Consider the following 25,839-nt stretch of genomic DNA (forward strand, 5'->3'; position numbering starts at 1 on the left):
TTCCGTTTGTAAGATATTGAACTTTGTTTTCTTTGGACTTCATATTTTTCCTTTTTTTTTTTAACTTTGTCACATACCCACATTTCCCACAAATATTTCAGTTGTGAATCATTTGGCAAGGAATGAAGAGAGAGGCAGGGACTCCCTTGGAATTTGCTCTTTTAAAACAGCTCGCAATGATTGCTTCAGAGTTCTGAGTACCAGAAAGACTTGGCTTTAGTTTTTTTAATATTACTTTTTAACTTAGTAAAACATGTGATCTTGCAAGTGATTATTTTGAAATTATCTTAGCCACCATCTATTTGAATAACCCTGATAATATATGGAAAGCTAGTCTTAGTTTTCTACTTGTGCATAATCAAGCCTCTTTTTTCTGATGTATGTTTGACCTTGTGTTCTTTTTTTGATTTTTAGTACTGAGGATATATAAGCAGCAAAGTGACAGCATGAGCAAAGATGTTTTAAAAAAGACAGACAATGTTGGCAAGTATGTATTGAGCCTGGCCCACATGTACCTCTCTGGTGAAGGTGGACACATTTTATTCAGTAAATATTTGAGTGCATCTGTGCCACTCAATCTAAAGTAGATCCTCATGGTTACTCTCTCATAACATTCTTTTTTCACATATCACAATATTTGTTTATTCGACTTAACTGCCTTTTTTCCTGAATAGACTATAAGGTGTGCAAAGGTAGGGCATATTTGTTTTGTTCACTACTATATGACAACACCTATCACACTGTCTGTCCTGTAGTTGTATAGTAGATATAAGTTGGATAAATGAATAAGTGAATGTCTAGTTACCAAGAATTTTTTCCAGTAGCTCACATTCTAGTGGAAGACACAATACTTATATGTGATAAGTGCCCTGAAAAAGTAATTTAAGAAAGTCCTCTGACCTGGACCCGATAATTACAGAAAGTTTTCTGAGATAAACTTTGAATTTGAATGAGTAAAATTTACAGGGAAAGATTGAAAGATCTTCCGCACAGAAAGCAGCATATGCAAAGGTGAAAGATGGCCAGATTATAGGTTTTGGACAGAGGAGATGAGAGGAAAAGCTACAAGACAGGGACAGACGTGACATCCTATGGCATTTGAATTTTATCCTGTGCCATGTGGGAACTAGTAGTGAATTTTAATAAAAGTAAATAACATGATCAGATAAATTTTTTTTGTGTGTGGCTTTTTTAGGGCCACACCTGCAGCACATGGAGGTTCCCAGGCTAGCGGTCGAATTGGAGCTGTATCTGCTGGCCGCCACAGCCACAGCAACGCCGGATATGTGTCATGTCTACAACCTGCACCACAACTCACAGGCAACACTGGATCCTTAACCCACTGAGCAAGGCCAGGAATCGAACCTGTGTCCTCATGGATCCTAGTCAGATTTATTTCCGCTGTGCCATGACGGGGACTCCCAGATCAGATAAATTTTTTTAAAAGTTCTTGTTAGGGAGTTCCCGTTGTGGCGCAGTGGTTAACGAATCCAACTAGGAACTATGAGGTTTCGGGTTCAATCCCTGGCCTTGCTCAGTGGGTTAAGGATCTGGTGTTGCCGTGAGCTGTGGTGTAGGTTGCAGATGCGGCTCAGATCCTCTGTTGCTGTGACTCTGGCGTAGGCCGGCGGCTGCAGCCCCAATTAGACCCCTAGTCTGGGAACCTCCATATGCTGTGGGAAGGGGCCCTAGAAGAGTCAAAGAGACAAAAAAATATATAAAATAAAAAGTTCTTGTTGGCATTAGTCTAGAGAATGGAACAGAGCTGAGAAAGACTGGAGAGAAGGAGAAAAGTTGCAAAGCTCTGAATTAAAGCTCTTAATGAGAGTAGGGGTGGGAGAATTCCCTTTGTGGCACAGCAGAAATGAATCCGAGTGGTATCCATGAGGATGTGAATTTGATCCCTGGCCTCACTCAGTGGATCAGGGATCCCGCATTGCCATGAGCTGTGGTGTAGGTCACAGACGTGGTTTGGGTCCTACGTTGCTATGGCTGTGGTGTAGGCCAGAAGCTATAGCTCCTATTCCACCCCTAGCCTGGGAACATCCATATGCTGTGGATTCAGACTTAAAAAGCAATAAATAAATAAATAAATAAATAAATGAATAAATAACAGTGTTACTTATTGAGAATGTACCACGAGGGAGTTCCCCTTGTGGCTCAGTGGTAACGAACCCAGCTAGTATCTATGAGGATATGAGTTCAAGCCCTGGCCTTGCTCAGTGAATTAAGGTTCCAGCATTGCTACGAACTGTGGTATAGGTTGCAGACGGGGCTCAGATCTGATGTTGGAAATGGCTCTATCTGGATCTTTTTTTGCAACTGCAAAAGGAAGTTAACCTGTTCCTTTCCATTTCTACTTGGATTCTATGTTTGGACACCATTATAGATATTACAGGAAGGCACTGGTGGTATAGGGGGGAGAGAGAGAGAGCATTTTAGTATTTTATTAGCAACATGGTAAATCTGAAGTTTCTGATGGACATTCAGGTAGAGATATGAAGGTGTTATGTATTATGGGTATGTGATACTTTTTAGTCAAACCCGAGAGTGTTTGATGTCAGGATTGATTGAGTTTCTCACTGAGATGTAGAAATAAAAGATATGCATTTCATTGATCCTTTTTACTCTTGCCATGCTCCCTTGGCTAGTGTCCAGATTTCTTATCAGAGTCTATAAGAGCAGACACATAGACATCTATCTGTGGCCTGGGTCTGATCTGCTGAGCAAAGCTTACTGAAAGTGTCAAGGCCCAGATATGTATTTCTAAGATGGGTCTCCAGGTTGCCTCAACAAATAGGAAGATTCACTCAAGGGTTCACCTCGCACATATGTGTGCTTTCAGTATATGAACTACAGTTAGAAAGTGATTGAGCAAGGAGCTGCCAAAGATTGGTTTTTGTTATTGTATGTATATGGTTTAACCTGGTTAATTCTCTAAGGAACTGGGCAGGGAAAGCCTGAGTGTGAACTCATTGCTCTTTTGAGAGTGAAGAAACCTAAAGAATCTGTGGTTAGTGGGTTGAATTACCCTTCCCATTCCTTGAGAAAGTGTATTTTGGGGGAGGAGAAAATGTCGTCTTTTTTATACTCCCTATCCTAGGTTTTGCTTACCCCCAAATACACAGCACAGGAGATTATGTGCATGTTAATTTAAGAGGCACATGCCAGTAAGGCGGTGCCACGCTGTTGCCATGGGTCTCAGGTCTCTCCCAAGCACTGGGTTAATGTACCATCTGCTCCAGCCAGCCTTTACCAACACATAAATTAACCATTCTTCTCCCTACCTGCATGCTTTTACATGTAAAGCTACATCTGCTTGCATGTATTAATGCCTGTCAAAACTTTTGCCTGTCCTCTATTGAATTGATAATGCATGTTTGAGCATCTATTGGGTGTGATGCTTTATACCAGTCTCTTGAGATTTAAAGATAAATAAGATTGGTTTCTGCCTCAGGGTCTTTCCTAATCTGGTTGGGAAGTTAGATATGCACAATTAGCTATAGTATAGAGCAAAATATGCAAGTGGCACAGTAGTGCAGTGCATGGGAGTAAGGAAAAGGGATACTTGAATGTATGAGAAACTCATGATAGAAATGACCTTTAAGCTGTGTTTGAAAGACAAGTAAAATATTAATATGGACAAAAAGGAAGCAAAGCATCAGGGCATGAAGAAATTTCATGAAAAGAGCTGATTTTAGGGAATAACATATGTGCTTATGTAACAAGCATGGGAGGTGAAGAGGCAAGTTGAAGCTTGATCGTGGAAGGTATTGCCTTTTATTCCCAGAAGGTTTGATTTGGTTCTGAAAGCAGTGATTTTGAAGGCCTTTGAGCAAGTGACATGATTAATTTTAGGAGTTAACGATATAAAGGATTACTTAGGAAAGAGACTCAGAATTATTCTATAATATGAAAATATTAGAAGGAGAATATGGATGGGGTGAAAAGACAGCTAGTTGAGTTTTCAACTAAATGTTGGTAGTCTAATTAAGGTGATAGCCTATGGAGCCTAATAGACCAAAAATATGGGTCTGTGACTTGGAAGAGAGAAATAAGTAGAAAGATTGCAGCCCACCTTTGGGCTGATATACAAAGAAATTGGGTCTGGCATGTCTGGAACCAACATGGTGGTTTTGGGGGTTTTTTTGGTTTTTTCTTTCCTCCACTTGCCTTTTATATATGGGTCAAGAGGCTAGGAGTTTGATTATATAACCAAATTAGTTGAGCAAATAAGTACATTACAAATATGGGAAAGAGTAAGGCAAGAATAAACCCTGGGAAACTGATTTGGAATTGGATATGAACTCATGGTACTTAATATATAGCTGGAGAAACAGATATAGGTGAATGTGTGTACATATGTATACTTATTTTCTAATTCTATTGCGAGGGTCAAGAAGCAATGGCACTCTGGTAGTAATGAGCACTCCAGCACCCAGATGTTGGTTTCTTGCTTGCTTGCTTGCTTGCTTTTCAGCACCACACCCATGGCATATGGAACTTCCCAGGCTAGGGGTTGAATCAAAGCTACAACTGCCAGCCACAGCCACACCAGATCCAAGCCGCATCTTCAACCTACACCACAGCTCACAGCAATGCCAGATCCTTAACTCACTGAGTGAGGCCAGGGATCGAACTCATCCTCATGGATCCTATTCGGCTCTGTTAACCGCTGAGCCACGAAGGGAACTCCTAGATGTCGATTTCCAAGTCCCATTCTTCACTAAAAGAAATTGGGGCTTCCTGGAGAAATTACTAATTCTGAGAATAGGGAAGAGAAACTATAAGATGAACCTGGAACATGGTCTTGCACCAGGAAGTGAGACAGTGTTCAAAGAATGATGGGTGCATGTCCGAAGAACACAGGCGCTAGCTTAAAGGAGTTCCTAGGTCTGGTGAAATTTGAGCATGAAATAATGATAGCAACAGATCGAGATCCTTTGATTAAAATAATAGTCCACAATCTCATACTGATAAGAATGAATAAGTAAATGGGGGAAAAGGGAATATTCTCTTCTATGTTAGAATGCCCTTCAGTGAAGCTAGAGAAAATGATGGAATTAGAAAAATCACCAATTTCCAACCATTATAATAGTAATTATTTAACTAAAAATTATCAAAGGATGCTAAATGCAGTGGGTGGAAATTTGATGGCAAATAGGGGTATTTATATGGTTTTAAGAATCTCACTGCCAGATAGTTATTAACAACATGTTTATTAATTTTTTTTTTTTTTTGGTCTTTTTGCTATTTCTTGGGCTGCTCCCGCGGCATGTGGAGGTTCCCAGGCTAGGGGTCCAATCGGAGCTGTAGCCACCGGCCTACACCAGAGCCACAGCAATGCAGGATCCAAGCCGCATCTGCAACCTACACCACAGCTCATGGCAACGCCGGATCCTTAACCCACTGAGCAAGGCCAGGGACCGAACCCGCAACCTCATGGTTCCTAGTGGGATTCATTAACCACTGTGCCACGACGGGAACTCCAATAACATGTTTATTAATTTTTATTTAATGCTGAAGGAACCTGGCAGAAACTATCCTAACCAAGTGAGTAAAGTTGGTATCACCAGTAATGAGACAAATCAGTGTTTGTAGACATGCACCAAGAAGAGCACAACATCAACTTTGTGGGATATTCCTGCCAAAAATATATAAATTAGCCAAAAATATATAAATTATGAGGAAATGCTAGAGAAACCCAAAGGCATAGTCTGTAAAGTAATTGGTCAGCAGTCTTAAAAAATGTCAGCATCAGCAGACAGGGAAACACTGTAGGACTAATTTACTGAAAAACTATGTGATTGGGCCTCAATCCTGGTGTCTGTAATTCAGTAAAAGGACATTATTAGAACAACTGGTAAAACTTGGAGTTTGTAGATTACATGGTAGTAATGAATCGATACTAATTCCCTCTTTTTTTTTTTTTTTTTTTTTTTTTTTTGTACTTTTTAGGGCTACACTCGCAGTATATGGAGGTTCCCAGGCTAGGGGTCCAGTTGGAGCTATTGCCTCTGGCCTACTCGCAGCCACAGCAACACCATACCCAAGCCACATCTGTGACCTACACCACAGCTCACGGCAACGCTGGATCCTTAACCAGCTGAGTGAGGCCAGGGATCGAACGTGCAACCTCATGGTCCCTGGTCGGATTCATTAACCACTGCTCCATGACAGGAACTCCTGATTTCCTCATTTTGATGTGGTATGTCAAAGCATATACCGTGCTTAGGAAATAAACACTAAGGTATAAGTTGGTAATGGAACATCTTGTCTACAAACTAGTCTCAAATTGGAGAACTTGGGCAAGGAAATGTTAACAGGGAGTCTCAGTGAAAAGTGTTATGGGAGCTATATGTACTGTTTCTATAACTTATTTATAAATTTGAGATTAAGTTTATAAAAAATGAATCATTCAGTGTTAGGTATTATAGGGAGGTCAAAGAGGATGAAGAATGAAGAGAAAAGGCTGATTATTAGATTAAGTCATCAGACAAACAAAACTGTCTAAATGAAATAGCCAGTGTGTGCATGTGGGGAGGAATCAGGGACTCCTGTTTTTAGGGTACAGGGCATGAAATGTTGCTTACAACTCAAAACCCTAAAACAAAACTCTGTTCTAAATTCCAACTCATTATAATACCACAATTTTTTTCTTTTTTTATTATAGTTTATCAATTTCTGATGTACAGCAAAGTGATATACACACATACAAACACACATAATAGTGCAAATTTTATTTTTTTATTTTTTTGGGGTCTTTTTGTCTTTTCTAGGGCCACACCTGCAGCATATGGAGGTTCCCAGACTAGAGGTCTAATTGGAGCTGTTTTTGCCGGCCTATGCCAGAGCAACGTGGTATCTGAGCGGCATCTGCAGGCTACACCACAACTCATGGCAATGTCTGATCCTTAACCCACTGAGCAAGGCCAGAGATTGAAGCTTTGTCCTCATGGATACTAGTCAGGTTCATTAACCACCGAGCCACTACGGGAACTCCCAGCAATTATGTTTTTATACAGCTGTGTGTCTGACCCAAGACCAAGCACAGGGCCAGGCAGCCTCCAGATGTTCCATCAACACATACTAAGTTGTGCTGATACCCTAGAGCTTCACCATATACTGTATATAGCTAAGGTGCCTCTTACTCAGTCTTAGATTCTTAGTAACCAAGGCAAATCCAAGGGCAGCTATGAGCCCTACACAAGAAAAATTTTAAAATTTGTGTTTATTAAAGGCCATACCAATATCCCTTTAAGAAAGAATGAAATTTGGTAACCTCTTGGGGCATAGTTTCTTTGTGCCACATTAGCTTGGTTTGCTGCTGTGGCATGGGTTCAGTACCTGGCCTGAGAACTTCCACATGCTGCAGGTGAGGCCAGAAGGAAAAGAAGAATGAAGTTCCATGTTTTGGATATATTTTTACAGTACTGTCTTATCTGATGCTACTATATCTCATACAAGAGCAATAAAATAAGTACAAGTCCAGGTTAGACTTAACAGTTTGGGAAATACCACATTTAAAACTTCTTAAAGACATTCTGGCACCCAAAATTTGGGCATGAATATGTAATCTGTGGTTCTTTCTGGGGCAGACAAAAAAAAAAGCTTATCAAAGAGAGACCCATGTCCAATCAGCTGGCATACTGAAAAGAAGCCTGCTTTTAACACACAACCCTTGAGGCCTCACCCACTGCAAGACATCCTCCAATGCCAGGTAAACTCAACTCCTCCCCAGTTTGCAAACTGGTCTTTCAACAGACTTCTAGGGAGTTCCCTTGTGGTGCAGCGGAAATGAATCCAACTAGAATCCATGAGGATTTGGGTTCCATCCCTGGCCTTGCTCAGTGAGTTAAGGATCTGGTGTTGCTGTGAGCTGTGGTGTATGTAAGGAAAATGAAGGGGCAGTGAAGGGGAGGGGAAACATGGAAATGATCTCAACAGAGCCAGATCGTCTTTATTAGGCAAGGAGGGGCAGTAGTAAGTCTTAGAACAAGACTGGGCTACTGCATTGAGGGTTGGGGGGTTGAATGTTTAGGGGGGCTAAGTATGGAAATATTTTTTTTTTTTGCCGAGAAGGTCTGTTTCTTGTCCAGATTGTTTTATCAGTTAAAGTTTAATGAGTCAGGTCCGGGGAAACAAAGGTTTCTGGGCTTGGACAATCGGTGTTTCTCTGGCATTTCCCTTGATATTTTGGGGAGTCGTTCTTCCGGAGAGAAAGGCCATTAAAGCTAAAAACCCTTACTTCAATTTAGGTCGCAGACAAGGCTTGGATCCCGCGTTGCTGTAGCTGTGGTATAGGCCAGCAGCTGCAGTTCAGATTCAACCCCTAGCCTGGAAATCTTTTTTAGGGTGCGGCCCTAAAAAAAGCAAAAAAATAAAAATAAAAAAACTTCTGCCTAACTTAGACTGCAGTAAGGTTTTTTGGATTTAGCCTTGTAGCTAGGACTCCAAATAAATAGGATGTTGTGTCCAGGAGCAGTCTTACTGACTGCAGAATCCTCCCTGAGACAGTATTTAAATTTGCTCCTGAAGCTTTCAAATGGAAGTGAGAAATGAGTCCAGAATAGATAATGAAGTGATTTCAATCTCTTTGTTTAATTGAATGAGAAAGTCAACTTTTCCAAACAATTAAGAAACAGAACTTATTTTATGGAGTTTGTGTTTTATTTTTAACTAGTCTTGGGTCCCAACAATATGCAAATAGCAGTTTTACAAATGTGAAAAATTAATAATTGAATACATTTTGCAAGTATAATGTCTACCCTCTGCCCCACCAGAAGTGATGCAAATTGTAGTTTCCCAAGTGCCATGATGGCCAGCTGGAGGGAGTCCATCTGATTCCAATACGCAGCCCCACAGAAATGCACAGCTAGTTCTGAGTTCTGGAAGAGGATGAGGGAGACTGAAATCACAGTGCATCAGGCTTCAAGGTCTCTGTATATGTGTGCTTGGGAGGCTAATAAAGTGGTAGGTCAGTCCCTAATTCAGTTTGGCTTTTTTTAATGCTGCACTCTAGTGCCTGCAAACTTTTACCCATAAGGAGGAAGGACTGTGTAACTTAGTATGTGCCTAAGGCCAAAATGTCATTTCGCATATAAGGGAGTGCTGAGTTTGCTGTCAGCCTAGAGTTCCACTTCCCAGGGGCCCCTGCTAGAGTTAATTCGCATCCAGCAGTTGGGGAAGTCTTCAGAATGTTAAGACTGTCAGAAGCTGCAGCAGGGAGAGGTATGAGCTTCTACTTCTAAGTAGCCAGTGTAGAGCTGGAGTCTGTTGGGAAAGGCAAGTGGTGAGGGGGGAGCAGAAAGCCCTGAGTTGCTCTCAACTCCACCATTTGCTAAGGCTGTATCTCTCCTCTCTTTGAGCCTTGTTCTTTTCATCTGTAAAATCCAGAATTTCATGCCTTCCTGGCATATTCTACAGGCTCTAGTGGCCGTCCAATAAATAATGGATATAAAACTTCTTTTCCAACTGCAAGTCACTGTGTAAATGTGAAGTATTGTCAGATCACATCAATGAGAAATGTCATTTGAGCTAAAACTTCAAAGGAATTTGTCAAGCTGGAGGGGAAATTTCAAGCTGAGGGACAAATTATGATCCATGCTGTAGAGGTACAAACATGCACAACATGTTTAAATGGCAGGCTATTCAGTGTGCCTGAGTCCTGGCCAGGATGCCTATCATGATGGGACCAAAAAGAGCCTAAGAATGTGTGCTGGGGAGAACTTGTCAATGAAGAGCCATGAGTGCCTTCTTAGAGGCTGCGGGTATTGTCTTGAGATGGAGCGTAATCAAAAGCTTTTTTAATACAGGTGGCCGTAAAAGTGGGCAACACAATTAAACTTCTATCACGGAAAATATGGCTGTGACGTGTCAGATAGATTGGGAGCCAGAATGGAAACTACCAAAGTCTGAGGGCGGGGAGATCATGGAAGGTTATAGTTCGATCTAAACCTGAGGTTATAGTGATCGGTCTTACTTGGCAATCTGTTCACCTTGTTTCTTTGGCCCCAAATATGCCCACCATGTTTGTGAGAATGTGGCCAAGCCAATGAGATAGAAGGTGCAGATCTTACATCTACGGGGGCTGGACACGTCAGAAATGGGTAAAAGGTACTACAGCTCCTCACACAGGGTAAGTCAGATGCCTCTCCTTGCTCTAGGGCTCCAAGATAAATGAGGTCAGGGTTCCTTTGCCAAAGTTGTTCTTTGGAGAATCAAATTCCAGTTGTACCACCTAGAAGTGGATTCTAAATCAGGGGCAGGGGTGGGGGTTAGGGCTTGGTACCCTCCTCCACAAGATTACTTTTAAAGGGATGGTTAACTCTTTAAGTGTTACTTTTACCTAGTTGGACTCTCCTAACCCTCTGGAGTCTAGAAAAGAAAAAGAAAGTGAGCCAAGCAGCTGAGCCCAGTGCCCAAATCGAAATCCAAGTTGCCCTCCCTCGGGCACTTGAGGATTTGGTAAGTCATGACACGACCTCCTCCCAAGAATGTTTAAATGTTTTTTTTTTTCTTTTTTTTTTTTTGTTTCAATGTTTATGTGATATTTATGTTAATGTTTAAGTCTTTAAAATGTATGATATAGCCTTGAAAGAAAAAATCAGACTTAACCAGTTGAAGCTTGATGGTAATATGGAGACCAACATTGCCAACCCATGTGGGTCTCAGGACATGCCCCCACCCCTCATTCCTTTTCACTTTGGTATCAAGCACATGCAGACTTCATAGGGTTTGACAATACAAGACAGATAATTTTCTCAGGTTCCTAACTTATTAACAGACCAACTTGTTAAAAGACTAACAAAATCAATGTTAACAATTCTGAGAAATGGGAGTTCCATTGTGGAACAGTGGGTTAAGGATTCCAGTTGTCTCTGAGGCAGCATGGGTTCAGACCCTGGCCCAGCACAGTGTGTTAATGATCCAATGTAGGTCACAGCTGTGGTGTAGGTCACAGCTGCACCTCAGATTCAGTACTCAGCCCAGGAACTTTCATGCATTGAGGGTTTGGCAAAAACAAAACAAAACAATTCTCAGAAGTGATTTCTATTTATAAAGGAAGAATAACTGCTGTCCAGGAGAGAAGTCAACCTTTGTTTTTTTTTTGGGGGGGGGGTTGTTCATTAGTTTCATTAAAGTATAGTTGATTTTCAATGTTGTTTATTTCCTTTGTACAGCAGAGTGATTCGGTTATACACACACACATGTCCATTCCCATATAGGTTATCACAGAATACTGGGTAGAGTTCTCTGTGGACCATCCATTCTATATACCATAGTGTGCATATGCCATCTCAAGCTCCCAGTCCTTCCCTACCCCCCACCCTTCCCCTTTGGTAACCATAGGATTGTTTCCAAAGTCTGTGAGTCTGCTTCTGTTTGTAAGTTCATTTGTATCCTTTTTTAGATTCCACATGTAAGTGATATCTTATGATATTTGTCTTTGTCTAACTTACTTCACTCAGCATGATAATCTCTAGGTCCATCCATGTTACTGCAAAGGACATTATTTCATTCTTTCTTATGGCTAAATAATATCCCATTGTATACCTGCACCATATCTTCTTTATCCATTTTATCTGTCAGTACACATTTAGGTTGCTTCCATGTCTTGGCTGAGAAGTCAACCTTTGTGAGGACTGGCTGGTGGAGTTCTCCAGACTGACTCTGTATCCTCTAGCTCTGTACCTTTTCCGTTTCCTTTTCAGCCATCTGGGGTTCCATCTAAGTTTGTTCCAGTTCTCCAGAATGCCCACAAGAATACCGCTGGCTCTAGAAAGGGAAAAGGACTGATGGTATTAACTGAATATGTTTTTGTGGTTTTTTTGTCTTTTCTAGGGCTGCACCTGAGGCATATGAAGGTTCCCAGGCTAGGGGTCTAATCAGAGCTGTAGCTGCCAGCCTATGCCAGAGCCACAGCAACTTGGAATCCGAGCTGTGTTTGCAACTTACACCACAGCTCACGGCAACACCAGATCCTTGACCCACTGAGCCAGACCAGGGATTGAACCTGCAACCTCATGGTTCCTAGTCAGATTTGTTAACCACTGAGCCACAACGGGAAATCCCTAATACGTTTTGTTAGAGACCTGCAGAAGGCTGATGTCATTCAGTGGCTATTCCCTTGCCTGTGAGAGTGTTTTTTATTATTATTATAGTTTATTTACAGGGTTCTGTCAATTTCTGCTGTACAGCAAAGACCCAATTATACACACACACACACACACACACACACACACACATTCTTTTTCTGGTAATATCTTCCGTTATGTTCCATCCAAGTGGTTGGATATAGTTCCCTATGCTGTACAACAGGATCTCATTGTTTATCCACTCCAAATGCAATAGTTTGCATCTACTAACCCCAAACTCCCAGTCCGTCCTACTCCTTCCCCCTCCCTTGGCAAACACAAGTCTATTATCTATGTCCATGTGTTTGTTTCTATTTTATAGATAGGTTCATTTGTGCCATATTTTAGATTCCACATATAAGTGATAGCATACGGTGTTTGTCTCTCTGACTTACTTCACTTAGTACGAGAATCTCTAATTGCATTCATGTTGCTGCAAATAGCATTATTTTGTTCTTTTTTATGGCTGAGTAGTATTCCATTGTGTATATGTACTACATCTTCTTAATCCATTCATCTGTCGATGGACATTTAAATTGTTTCCATGTCTTGGCTATTGTGAATAGTGCTGCAGTGAACATACAGGTGCATATATCTTTTTTTTAATTGATTTATTTATTTGGAGGACATTGATTCGCATATATCTTTTTCAATGAAAGTTTTGTCTGGATATATTCCCAGGAGTGGGATTGCTGGATGATATAGTAGTTCTATATTTAGTTTTCTGAGGTACCTCCATACTATTTTCCATAGTGGTTGTACCAGGTTACATTCCCACCAACAGTGTAGGAGGGTTCCCTTTTCTCCACAGCTTCTCCAGCATTTGTTATTTGTAGACTTATTAATGATGGCCATTCTGATTGCTGTGAGGTGGTACCTCACTATAGGGTATTGGTTTTTTGAGACTTTTTTTTTTTTGGTGTATAAGTAATTCATCCTTAGTTATTGTTATTGAAGATTCCATTTCAGTCCACTGTTTTTTTGGACATTTGCACCAAAAAAAAATTTGTTTTATATAGTATTGCATAGGAATTCCCTGGTGGCTCATGGGGTTAAGGATCTAGTATTGTTACTGATATGGTGTGGGTTTGATCCCTGGCCCAGGAACTTCTACATTCCACAGGCATGGCTAAAAAAATAGTATTGCATAATTTTGAATATTTAGTTTCCTAGGAGCTCTGAAAGCATATTGAACTGGTAGCTATCCACTTTGACCTTATATCAGAACAATCAAACTTCCTTAAAACTAGAAAAAGAAATATTGCTGATCCATCAGACATTATAATCAAATGAGGGCCTGATCATGGTTTTGTGTATTTTTAACCCTGGTTGGCAATATCCTCTCCTCCTACTCTCCTTTACTCTCTTAGTCACAAGCCTTGGCTCAAAGTGACCTTCATCTGTTCCTCAAAACTCCTCTCAAGTGACCAGGATTTGCCTTAGGCTCTGAGGGTAATTCTTAAGTAGAGGAGTTCCAAAAATTTTTCCATAATTTTCACAGTGGTGGCATTAAATCCCTATATACCTTCTCCCGTGACTAATCCTCTTGACCTGTTTTTATACTGGAATATGGTTTGTTTGAAAATTAACAGTCACACTTCTCTACATTGACGCTTCCTGTGACTATAGAGCAGTTTGGTATACGTTACATTTCCTCTTTTACGATTGCTCAATGACTTCAAATAGCTATGAGTAACCGTGAAGGCACTGGCTGAGAGGGAATATCTTGCTTCCTTTCTCTAAAACTCAATTGTCCTTGGGCTCCCCCAGCACTTTGATTTCATTTCTGATGTATTTGTCAAATTGCAATTACTTATTTACCTCCATCAGATCTTGAAGTTGGAGTTAACCATGTTTTTTTCCTATCATGCATCTGCTATGCTATCTTTCCCTAGTATCTGACCTATAGTAGATACTTTGTGTTAAACTGAATGAATTTGCCCTGATTGTGATAGTCAGACAGATACTGGCAGCTATTTCAGGGAGGTGAGTGATCAAAACCAACTAGGCTTCTGTCTGTACTAGATTAAGCATTTTACCAATTTCATAGGAAATTATGCGTAAAACTTGATAAAACGTTCATGTAACTAATAATTAAAGAGGATAGATATGGGACACTGGATATAGGAAGACCTCCTAGGAAAGATGAATGGGTTAGGAGTATTTTTTTTTTTTTTTCCTTTTACCATCTTAACAGTTTTTCTTAGATTCTTTCCTTTTGAGCTGCCACATAACCTGAGTATTAGGGTTGTTTTAACCCCACCCTGGTTGCTGTAGTTGGTGAGTCATAGAAACCAGAGAAGGGAAAGACCAGTGAAATCATCTGGTTCATCTCCAAATTAGGGAGTGGAGCAGTGGGATTTGGGAAAGACTAAGCTCTCATTTGAAAAGAGAAAAGACAAACAATACAACCCACCCCCCACCCTACCCTGCCCCACCGCCGCCCCGCTGCAACTAGAGCTGCTTAGAGCAACTCTCCCATCTGTTTGCCTTTTGCTTCTAACACTGTCCTGGGATCCACCCTCATAGAAAGCAGTCAGGAATTCTTATCAATGGCCCCAGGAAAACCAGATGCCAAAGTGTTAAGCTTAGAGTCAGAACGGAAATTCTGCTGCCTGAGTAATAAGATCGGATGGTGATTTTTTTTTTTTTTTTTTTTTTTTTTGTCTTTTTAGGACCTTACCCTCAGCATATGGAAGTTCCCAGGCTAGGGGTCAAATTGTAGCTGTAGCCACTGGTCTAAGTCACAACCACAGCAACTTGGGTTCCAAGCCACATCTGTGACCTACATCCCAGCTCACAGCAACACGGAATCTTTAACCCACTGAACGGAGCCAGCGATCAAACCTGCATCCTTATGGATACTAGTCAGATTTGTTTCCACTGAGCCACAAAGGGGACTCCCAGATGATGAATCTTAATGGAGTCTTAGAGAATTTGAAATTTTGTTTTAGCAAGCTCTTATAAATTTTAACAGCTAGCAAAAAAACCTTACAGAAGATCCGGACTTAAATGTTCAGTTCCCAGATGCATAAACTGAGATGAAGGCCTGCGTGGGTGGGAGTACAGACTCTCAGTCCCTTTCTCTCTGTCCTGATGACACAGTATCCCCCTCACAGTGCTCTCTTCCACTGTCCTCTTTTCCTCCTCCTTGTTCTCTTTTGCAATGTTGTTTGAAGAAATGGCAGAGATGATTCAGCATTCGTTTCTGTTCTTCCTGTTAGCCAAGCCTGACCCCTGGTTACCACCACGGTCCTTGGGCCCCAGGGGCAAGTGGGTGCAACTTCAGCCTCACCTGCAGCCTGTCTGCCCTGCTCCTTGGCTTTGTCCTCCTTGCTTCTATGGTGTTCCTGCTGCAGAATCTTGACTTCATCTCTTGTTCAGACTCTGCCCTTGTTCTTTGAAATTTTTAACAAATCATAATGTCCTTAGCTCGTCCCTTGGTACCTGGCATAGCTCTACCCCAGCTTCCCACGTCCTCCCACATCTCTGGCGCTTGGGTTGCAAAATAGCTTCACACTACTTGTTCTTTGCCAATGTCACCTCACAGAATTTTTGAACATTATCAGTACTAATAGCATCATAAACTTCTGTGTCTAGTTATCTGAATATGTCATCACAGGTTCCCATCATTAGAAATCTAAATTCCTTTGCAACATTAGAGATATTTAACAGTTGCCTGTTATTTTTATTTTGATAATATTCTAGCAGTCTCTTGTTACCTTAAAGTGATGTTTCTCAGTCACAGCTATATGTTTGAATAACTTAAGGACTAAAAACATGCTGGGGGTTGATCCACAGTCTGATTTAAAACAATAATTTCTTATGGATTTATTCAATTACACAAGGGATACTCTTCCCAATTTGGACAAAAATGGAATGCAGAGAATGAAGCCCGCCAGTATTTGATTTAAAAAAATGATTTATTACATATAAATCAGAGTAATAAATTACCTGTTAATAAAAGCACTTCCGTTTAGAAATCTTTACTGAGTCTGTTTTCATGAGTACATAAGGCCTGTTTATGTTTAGTGACATCCATGTGCCTCTATCTATTAATGTGCCTAAATCAGTTATATTTGCATATTAAGGATTGCGTTTTAGCGCTGAAAAAGCGTTGCAAGATTTTTTAGTCAAAGCCCTCATTTTCCAGATAAGGAACAGAACCAGTGAGCCTGGGTGATTTGTCCAAGTACACCCAATTAGGATGGGAGCTAGGACCAGTACTTCTGCCTCCTGAAGTCACTGATGACTAGCACAGGAATCAGCAGTAGAGAATGGTCTAGCAAAGTCAGGTCTGTAAAGATGGAGAGCCTGTCATGGGTCCACACTGGGCAAGGTGCTAGAGTTGCAAAGATGGAACAGGGACCTCCCAGTCTGATGGTTTAGACCAATACACAAACAGTCATAGGACCATGAGGGAAAGAAGTACTACAAATAAGACAAAGGTTATATGAGTAAAGAAGTATGTTCTACCTTCCCATAAACCTCATGCCACAAGGTATCTTATTTATTATGTTAATTTGTTTAGCAACCCCCGCCCCATGTAGTATATGAACTTTGTAAGCTCTGGCCCCACCTGGTTGTATTGTCATAAATTATGATTAAAGGAATCTAAAACACACTTTTACTAGATTGAGTGTCAGCAGAGGGTGCTGTGATAGCGAACTTTTACTCTATAGTTTTTTAATTTTCTTGATACATGAAAAATACCATCAAGAAGACTGAAGTTTTCCCCAAAATCTAGGTACAGGCTGTCATAATCTTAAAGTGTGAGAGGGAAGCCCTCTTTTTATTAGGTATATATCTTTTTCTTTTTTTCAACTATGTTTAAAATTATAGAAGTAACATGTATTCATTGTTAACAAAAATCAAATAATATAAAGAAGTGTATAAAATAAAAAGTGAGCATTCTCCTTTACACGTACAGACCAGTCTTCTTTCTCAGCAGCTCATCTACATCAACGTGGTGTATATCCTCTCATATATTTGCATGTGTGTGAATATCCATGTATATACCCACACACATATGTAAGTATGTAAATGTGCAGTACATACATAAATATTAACACAAATACTAGAATCAAATTAGTCATATTAGTCTGACTGACATTTTTAAAACTCAGGAATTGTGGAGTTCCCGTCGTGGTGCAGCGGAAACAAATCTGACTAGGAACTGTGAAGTTGCAGGTTCAATCCCTGGTCTCGCTCAGAGGGTTATGGATCCGGCATTGCCATGAACTGTGGTGTAGGTCACAGACGCGGCTGGGATCCTACATTGCTGTGGCTGTGGTATAGGCCAACAGCTGTAGCTCCAATTAGACCCCTAGCCTGGGAATCTCCATATGCTGCAGCAAAAGCAGCAACAACAACAACAAAAAACTCAGGAATTGTAAGGTCTTCAAAGTTTAAAAATATTCAAAACACTCAAAATGTGTCTAGTAGAAATTTAAAAAGGTAAAAACATTCAAGGTGTAGGTATCTTTATGTGTGTTTTCGTACTCACCAAGCATTTTATTTCATGAAAAATGCTGTCCTATTTTGAGCAAACTCTTATGATTAAGCCATATATTTTTTATTACTGAATTAGGATTTTTCCAGACACTTAACACCTATATTTGTATATATATTTGTGCAACATTATGTGGAAAATGCTCCTTGAAGGAACAACAGAGACTGGTAGAGTTTGAAATATTTATCCTTTGACTTGATAAACTGTAAAAATGCAACAAAATGTGCTGAGGCAGGAAGTGAGATGCTACTCTGATGGCTCAGGAAGCATCCCAATATCTCAGCAACTTAATATAAGAATGATCATGATGGGATGGCTATTTGTAGCCAAATCCATTTTCATAATGTTTTATATATCACTATTGTCACTTAGTATGCCAACGAGACACAGGTTTACTCTCACATTCTACTTTCTCTTCTATTTTACTAGATATTTTTGAAAACTGTCTGTATCGTCAGTCTACTCTAGCTTAAGTCAACAACACAACACAGGTATTTCATAATTTTTTTTTTTTTTTTTTGCTTTTTTAGGGCTGAACCTATGGCATATGGAGATTCCCAGGCTAGGGGTTGAATCAGAGCTGGCCTACGCCACAGCCACAGCCACAACCACGCAAGATCCAAGCTGCTTCTGTGAACTACACTGCAGCTCATGGCAACACCAGATCCTTAATCCACTAAGCAAGGCCAGAGACCAAACACACATCCTCATGGATCATAGCTAGGCTTGTTACCACTGAGCCACAATGGGAACTCCCAGGTATTTCATAAATTTAATTTAGCCTTATTGATGAGCACTTAGGGTATATCAACTTTATAATGCTACAATAAAAATCTTTATACATGTATTGGCGTGGTTGGTTATGACACCCTTTTCAGGATAACTTTGTAGAGGCAAAAATCACTAAATCAAAGGGCATAGATGTTTTAAATATTAATAGATACTGCTACATTGCCTGCCCACTAGTAACTTGTAAGACTCCCCATTTCACCATTTCCAACCACACTAGATACTGTCAGCCCTTTAATTTTTGCCAGGTGAGTTCAAGTATGAATAAGGGCAAGGCAATGTGTTTCTGGAGAGAAGTCCCTATAGGATACTAACAGAAATCTCCAAAAGATACTGAGTAAGACAGTGTCAGCACAACAGGTAACAAACAAACACCTGTCCTCAGGGAGCTCCTGCCTAGGTACAGAGACCAACAAATAAAAGAGTAATAATGCAAGGTGATAGTTGAGCTTTAACAGTGCTAGACACTCTGGCCCAGTGGGATTGGGGTGTTTCTGGAGTGCTGGAATGCAGGTTCAATCCCCATCCAGGCACAGTGGGCTAAGGACCCTGTGTTGCTGCAGTTGTGGGGTAGATCGCAACAACAGCTCAGATCTGATCCCTAGCCAAAAATAAATAAATAAATAATAAAAATAAAGGTGAAGAGAGAACGCTTCCTTAAAAAAAAAAAAAAAAAACTCTTGGGTTTCTGCTGTGGTGCATTGGGTTAAATCTGACTTCAGTGGCTCAGGTCACAGAGGAGGCTCAGTTTTCATCCCCAGCCCAGCACAGTGGGTTAAAGGATCTGGCATTGCTGCAGCGGCAGTGTAGGTCTTAGCTGTGGCTCAGATTCAGTCCTTGGCCCAGGAATTTCCATATGCTGCTGGTGCAGCCATTAAAAACAACAACAAAACTGTCTCGAGAGACAGATTAGAGCCAAATCTGCCTGATGGGCTTGGGAAACACTTTCTTTCATGAGAACATAACATTTGCTCTGAGGCTTGAAGGATGAGGAGAAACTCATCACTGAGGAAAGTGGGAAAGGGCATTCCAGGCAGGGAAGCTGCATGCAGAAAGGCCTGTGGAGGCCCCATTGTGACCAGCAGTGGTGCAAAGTGAGAGTGAAGGGAAACACGACTGTCACGTCCCTTGTCCCTCGGACCCTACAGAGAAGGGTTTCCAGAGAGCAGTGTTTGTCATCAGAATTGTTTCTTAGAAAGGTATTCTGGGTGCTTTGTCGAGAATGAATTGAGACAAAAAGTATATGTTATAGCTGGGAAAGAGAGGTTGGCATTACTGTGGACGTTTCCCTGAAAATATCCCAAAACAAAACAGAAATTGCAGTTTGTCCACACTGAGTTCTTTCTGTGGTTTGGGTCACAGTCCCTTAACTTGAGAAACATTTGTTGAAACCTTACTCTTGAGTTCAGTAGGGCTTGATGCTGAAAGGGCTCAAACAGCTGATGAAATAGCCCCTGTTTTCCCAACCCCTACAATATGCCGGGCGCTTTTTATACTTTCATCTTCCCACCTGTCTTGCAGTATCACAAATGAGAAAACTGAGGTTTTGGAAGATTTCAGAGGGACAGGAAGAAGTGGCAACAGAACAATACCCTGGGGCTGGTTCCCGCCAAGCCCCACTCCTATTAACTGATTCAGTCTCTGAGTCTCTTCTTCCTCTCTCCCTCCCTCCCTTCATTGTCTCTCGTCTTTTAATTTTTATCTTTGGCTAAGTCTTACAAGTGAATTTTTCTAAAAGCCACGTATTTACACATGAATTCTATATGACTCTATATGTTACAAATAAGCTTATTTATTAGTAACAGAGACTGGATGTAGGTAATTTCAATAAGGTAGAATTTTCTTTTTTTCTTTGGAGTAAAAGAAATCTGGAGGAAAGCATTTCAGGATGAAATTGATGGTTGTACATTCACCAGGGAAACAGCCTCGTCCTGACTTTTTGCCCTGTGCTTTTGTTATCATCCTCAAGCTTGTCGTTGCCCATTCTTTGGGCCTAGTTCTCAGCTTCCAGTTTTCCACAAGGTCCACAGTAACTGAGGGACTCCAGACATCACATCAAGTATTAGGCAAAGGAAGTAGGAGAAAAAAGGGGGGTGAGAGCAAAAAGACCAAAACAAAACAAATGACAACAGCAGCAACAAAAACCTCATGCCAATTGTCTGTTTCCTTTTTAAGGAGATTTTCATAAAATCCTACCTCATTAATTTCATTAGCTGATTCTCGGCTAAAAATTAAATAGACACATCTAATTCCAAAGAAGCTGAACATTGTAATCTAAACTGAATACATTGCTCCCCACTTTAAAGAAAAAGGTTTTGTTGCTAAGGAAAAGGGCTGACTATGGGAGTTCCTGTTGTGGCTCAGCAGGTTACGAACCCAATTAGTATCCATGAGGATGCTGGTTTGATACCTGGTCTTGCTCAGTGGGTTAAGGATCCAGCATTTCCATGAGCTGCAGTGTAGGCCAGCAGCTGAAGCTCCAATTTGACCCCTAGCCTGGGAACTTTATTTGATGCAGATGTAGCCCTAAAAAGCAAAAAACAAATAAAAAAACCTGAATGTGTATTTAATCAGGAATTTGTATTTTCCATACCTTATGCACACAACACACACACACACACACACACACTCCTGGATAGCAATTACTTACCTTGATTGACAGTACCCATAACTTCTGCTCCCCAAAGCCAAACATTGTAGACATTTGTAGATATTTCTTGTGGAGATTCACCAATATATTTCTAAATAACTTGCCAGTATTTTTTAATTTATCAGTTTTAAATAGTATCTACTGTGTAAAATGAAAAATAACGTCTTTTATTCCTCACACACATAAACATATACTCTCAAAATGGTTACATTGTTTTTCTCTAATATTGTTTACAGAATTATGATTATAGAAGCTAAACCTAGCCATGTAATATACTATGTTTACATTTCTGTCTCATAGCAACTGTTTCAGGTATCTAGTGCTGCATAACTAACCACCTCCAAAATGAGTTTCTTAAAACAATACGAATGTGTTTTGCTCACAAGTTTGCAGTTTGCACATAGCTTGGTTGGCTCAGCTTCAGCTGGGATGGCTCAACTGAAGGCTAGATTGTCTACTTTCAAGATAGGTCACGTAGATGTCAGGTTGGTACTGGTGGTGAGCTGTAGACTTCAGGTCCTCTCCATAGGCTGCTTGGGCTTCCTCATGGCATGGTGGCTGGATTCCAAGGCACATGTCCCAAGTAAACAAGGTAGAAATACATTCATGATCTAGCCTCAGAAGTCACATAACATGACTCAGGCTGGGTTCTGTTGGTCAGATAATTTACTACAGGTTCTGAGATTCAAGGTGAGTGGGCATACCCTCTTACTCTTGGTGGGGAGTGCAAAATTCTAGATCATCTAGGATGGGAAACATTGTGGTCATCTTTGGAGAATATAGTATGTTGTGTCTTAGTCCATTTGGGCTGCTATAACAAACTGCCATGGATTGTGTGGCATATTTACAGTAGAAATTTATTTCTCTGGAGCTGGCTAATTCCAAGATCAGGATTGGGAGAGGACCCACTTCCCTGGTTCACGGACAGCCATCTCCTCACTGTAACTTCGTGTGTGGCAGGGTGAGGGAGCATTCTAAGGCCTCTTTTATAAAAGTGCTAATCCCTTATGAGGGTTCTGCTTTCATGACCTAATCACCTCCAAAGGTCCCATTTCTAAATACCCTCACATGGAGGATTAGGCCTCAAGACATGACAGGGTCAGGGGGTGGATGTAAACATTCAGTTTGGAGTTCCTGTCGTGGCTCAGTGGTTAATGAATCCAACTAGGAACCATGAGGTTGTGGGTTCGATCCCCGGCCTTGCTCAGTGGGTTAAGGATCTGGCGTTGCCGTGAGCTGTGGTGTAGGTCACAGACACAGCTTGGATCCCATGTTGCCGTGGCTGTGGTGTAGGCTGGTGGCTACAGTTCCGATTAGACCCCTAGGCTGGGAACTTCCATATGCCACTGGTGTGGCCCTAGAAAAGACAAAAAACAAAAACAAAAACATTGTTTATAGCATGCTGCACTAACGTTTTGTTTTCTAGGAACATTCCATTTAATAGTTTTTCTTGTTACATTCACTAATGCATTCCCAAGCCACCCATTGAAGCTGTTAGTTTTTTTCTCAGTACCTTGGAACACTTGGGGTAATTGCTTCCTCCCACTTTTTTTTTTTTTTTTTGTCTTTTTGCCATTTCTCTGGCTGCTCCCGCGGCATATTGAGGTTCCCAGGCTAGGGGTCAAATGGGGGCTGTAGCTGCCGGCCTACACCAGAGCCACAGCAACTCCGGACCCAAGCTGCGTCTGCAACCTACACCAGAGCAACGCCAGATCCTTAACTCATTGAGCAAGGCCAGGGATCAAACCCATAACCTCATGTTTCCTAGTTGGATTCGCTAACCACTGAGCCATGATGGGAACTCCCTCCCACTCTTTTTGAGGCCTTCATGCCAGTGCCTTCAGTCCTCTTTGCCAGTGTAGACTGGTTGCTCTGTATACCTGTTACACAGCTGTTGTTCCAAGTTCTTGCTTCTCCATCATTCTGGGAATTCTGTTCACTTATTTTTGCACTGAATCCCTCATTTTCTGGACCCAGTGCTTCCGATTGTTGCTTTATTCTCCCGTTTTGGTGACGTATATCACTCAGAAGTCTCCTGAGAAAGGGTGTATTGTGGGATGTATGTGGCCCCCAAGCTTATGTGTACAGCCTAAGCCTCAGAATCAGTGAATATTTCCTGATTTGGAAAAAAAAAAAATGGGTCTTGGCACATATGACTAAGTTACAGATCTAAGATGAGGTTATCCTTAACTTTCTAGGTCCAAAGTCAAGTGAGAAATGTTCTTCTCAAAGACAGAAGAGGAGAAAAAAATGTTCTTCTCAAAGACAGAAGAGGAGAAGACAAAGGAACAGAGAAGAGGACCTTGTGAAGATGGAGGAAGAAACTGGAGAGATGCAGCCAGAAGGAATATTGACGGCCAAGAGGAGCTGGAAGAAACAAGGAAGGATTCTCCCTGAGAGCCTCCAGAAGGAGTGTGGCCTGCTGATACCTCAGTTTCACACTTCTGACTTGCAGAATTGCAAGAGAATACATTTCTGTTCTTCGAAGCCACCAGGTTTGTGGCAATTTGTTATGGCAGCCCTAGGAAATGAACACAAGGTACATAGGCATAAACACCATTTTTGGAAAACGTTAATTAGGTATTAGACTTTTGCATATGTATCACCAATTCCTATCATTATTCAGTATGATGCTCAAATTACCCCCAATTTTAACCAGTGGAAACCTCTTCAAGGTGGCTTTTCTGTCTTTTTGAAATGTTCCCATCAGTCATTTAGCACAAAGCTCACCACGTATTTTCTCTGTCCCATCTCTGGAATCAGCCATTGCTCCACGAACTGGTTCATTTATTGGGTAATAGTATTTAGAAACTAGTTTCTGAGTCTTGAGTATCAGACTTCTTCTTTCTTACCCTTCATATATGAGGTGTTTTTTTAAATCTCTGGAGTCATTTAGGAACTTCTCCCTGGCCCCATCCACTATTCTGAAATGTCACGATAATGTGCCTTTGGTTTGTTTTTCCATTTATTGTGGTTTTTTTCAATCTAAAAAATTCATGGCCTTCAGTTCTAGAAAATCATCTTCAGTTATTTCTTGATGATTGTCTCTTCTCCATTTTGCCTGTCTTTCTTTCTGGAACCCTTATTATTTGAATGTTGGGTTTTCCAGATAGATCTTTTTCCTCTTTTGGCCAAGTCTTCAAATATAAGACATTGTTGTATACTAATTGCATATAACAAGGCTGAAGGTGATAGCAGTTTTATGGTTAGTGAGAGTCTAAACCATCTAATGTAGAGGACCTGGAGATAGCTTGTCTCACTGAAGCAGTGGTGCTATGTGAGAGATAAGCTATAATGGAAAAAGCAGTAGATTGAAAGGCAGACAATTACCTTCTAGCCTCAGTTCTGCCACTTACTAGTTTAAGGATAGTGGTAGATTGTCTGCAAAGGTGATTGCCAACAATTCCTTCTGCTCACAGAAAACATATGTCCCTCCCTTTATGGTTTTTTTGGTTTTTGTTTGTTTGTTGCCAGAAAGACAAAGACAAATACCATATGATATCACTTATAACTGTTTTTGTATTTTTAAGGCTGCATCATATGAAGATTCCCAGGCTAGGGATTGAATTAGAGCTATAGCCACTGGCCTATGCTGTGGCTGTAGCGTAGGCCTGCAGCTGTGGCTCTGATTTGACCCCTAGCCCAGGAACTTCCATATGCCAAGGGTGTGGCAGTAAAAAGAAAAAAAAAGTACATGAAGACAAAAAATTCGTTAAATAAAGATCTGTTTGGTTTGCAAGCAGCATTGTAGCCAGTGAAAGATGTGCAAAGTAAGAAATGGCCTTAGGATAAAGATGTAATCACATGTGGCTGTAAAATCTTTTTTTTTTTTTTTTTTTTTTTTAGGATCTGGAAAGATTTAATGTGGTAATTTGAAGACCATCTCAGGGCTTCTACAAAACTTAAGTGTCTTGTTCCAACCTGACAAGCCCAAAGTAAAAAGAGAGTTCTGTTTTTAAAAAGAATAATCAATGTGAATTTTGGAGCATGGAGTTAGCCTCATTAAGATTTATAGAAATCCAAAAGTTTTTGAGAAAATTGGATATAAATTTTAGAGCACGAAATGAACCTCAGTAAGATTTATAGAAAACCTATAAAATGTTTTTTTCTTTTTTCAGCTACACCCGTGTTATATGGAGGTTCCCAGGCTAGGGGTTGATTTGGGCCACAGCCACAGCAATGCAGGATCCGAGCCACGTCTTCCATCTACACCACAGCTCATGGCAACACCAGATCCTTAACCCACTGTTCAAGGCCAGGGATTGAACCCACAACCTTCTGGTTCGTAGTTGGATTCGTTTCCGCTGCGCCATGATGGTAACTCCAAAATCCTACAAAATCTTAAGGATAATTGTATGAATGAATGAGCTGTCAGGTTGCCAGTTCAAAATGAAAAGACATTTCTGGACATTTGAGTTTCTACTGGCATGAAAGAGATTGAGAAAACTACTTAACTACAAATATGGACCATTCCTTAAGGAAAGCCATCTCAGAGAGTGGAGTCAAGAGTGGGGAGAAGCAAAGCCAAAAACTGATGAGATGATGCATTAAAACAAGAATTGGCAAACTAGGGCCCATAAAACCAATCCAGGCTGTTGTTGCATAAGCCCACATGCTAAGAGACCTGGCAACTTTAGCTTTTGTTTCTTGAGAGCCACCTGCCATTACTATCTGATGTAAAGAGGAAAACCTGGCAGATGAGTGTCCAAGGGACAGAGAGACCCAGCCTGCTCTCAGCCATTCCAGCAACC

The 25,839-nt window shown here is 40.8% G+C and overlaps 1 long non-coding RNA gene across 1 annotated transcript; it reads left to right on the forward strand.

Annotated features, from left to right (window-relative positions):
* Positions 6,895 to 25,256, forward strand: LOC106508978. Its single transcript, XR_001306165.2, has 3 exons — positions 6,895 to 10,467; positions 23,287 to 23,583; positions 24,935 to 25,256. It is a non-coding gene; the product is annotated as an uncharacterized LOC106508978 (long non-coding RNA).

The sequence above is a fragment of the Sus scrofa genome, chromosome 1, assembly GCF_000003025.6.
Source record: "Sus scrofa isolate TJ Tabasco breed Duroc chromosome 1, Sscrofa11.1, whole genome shotgun sequence".
NCBI lineage: Eukaryota > Metazoa > Chordata > Mammalia > Artiodactyla > Suidae > Sus > Sus scrofa.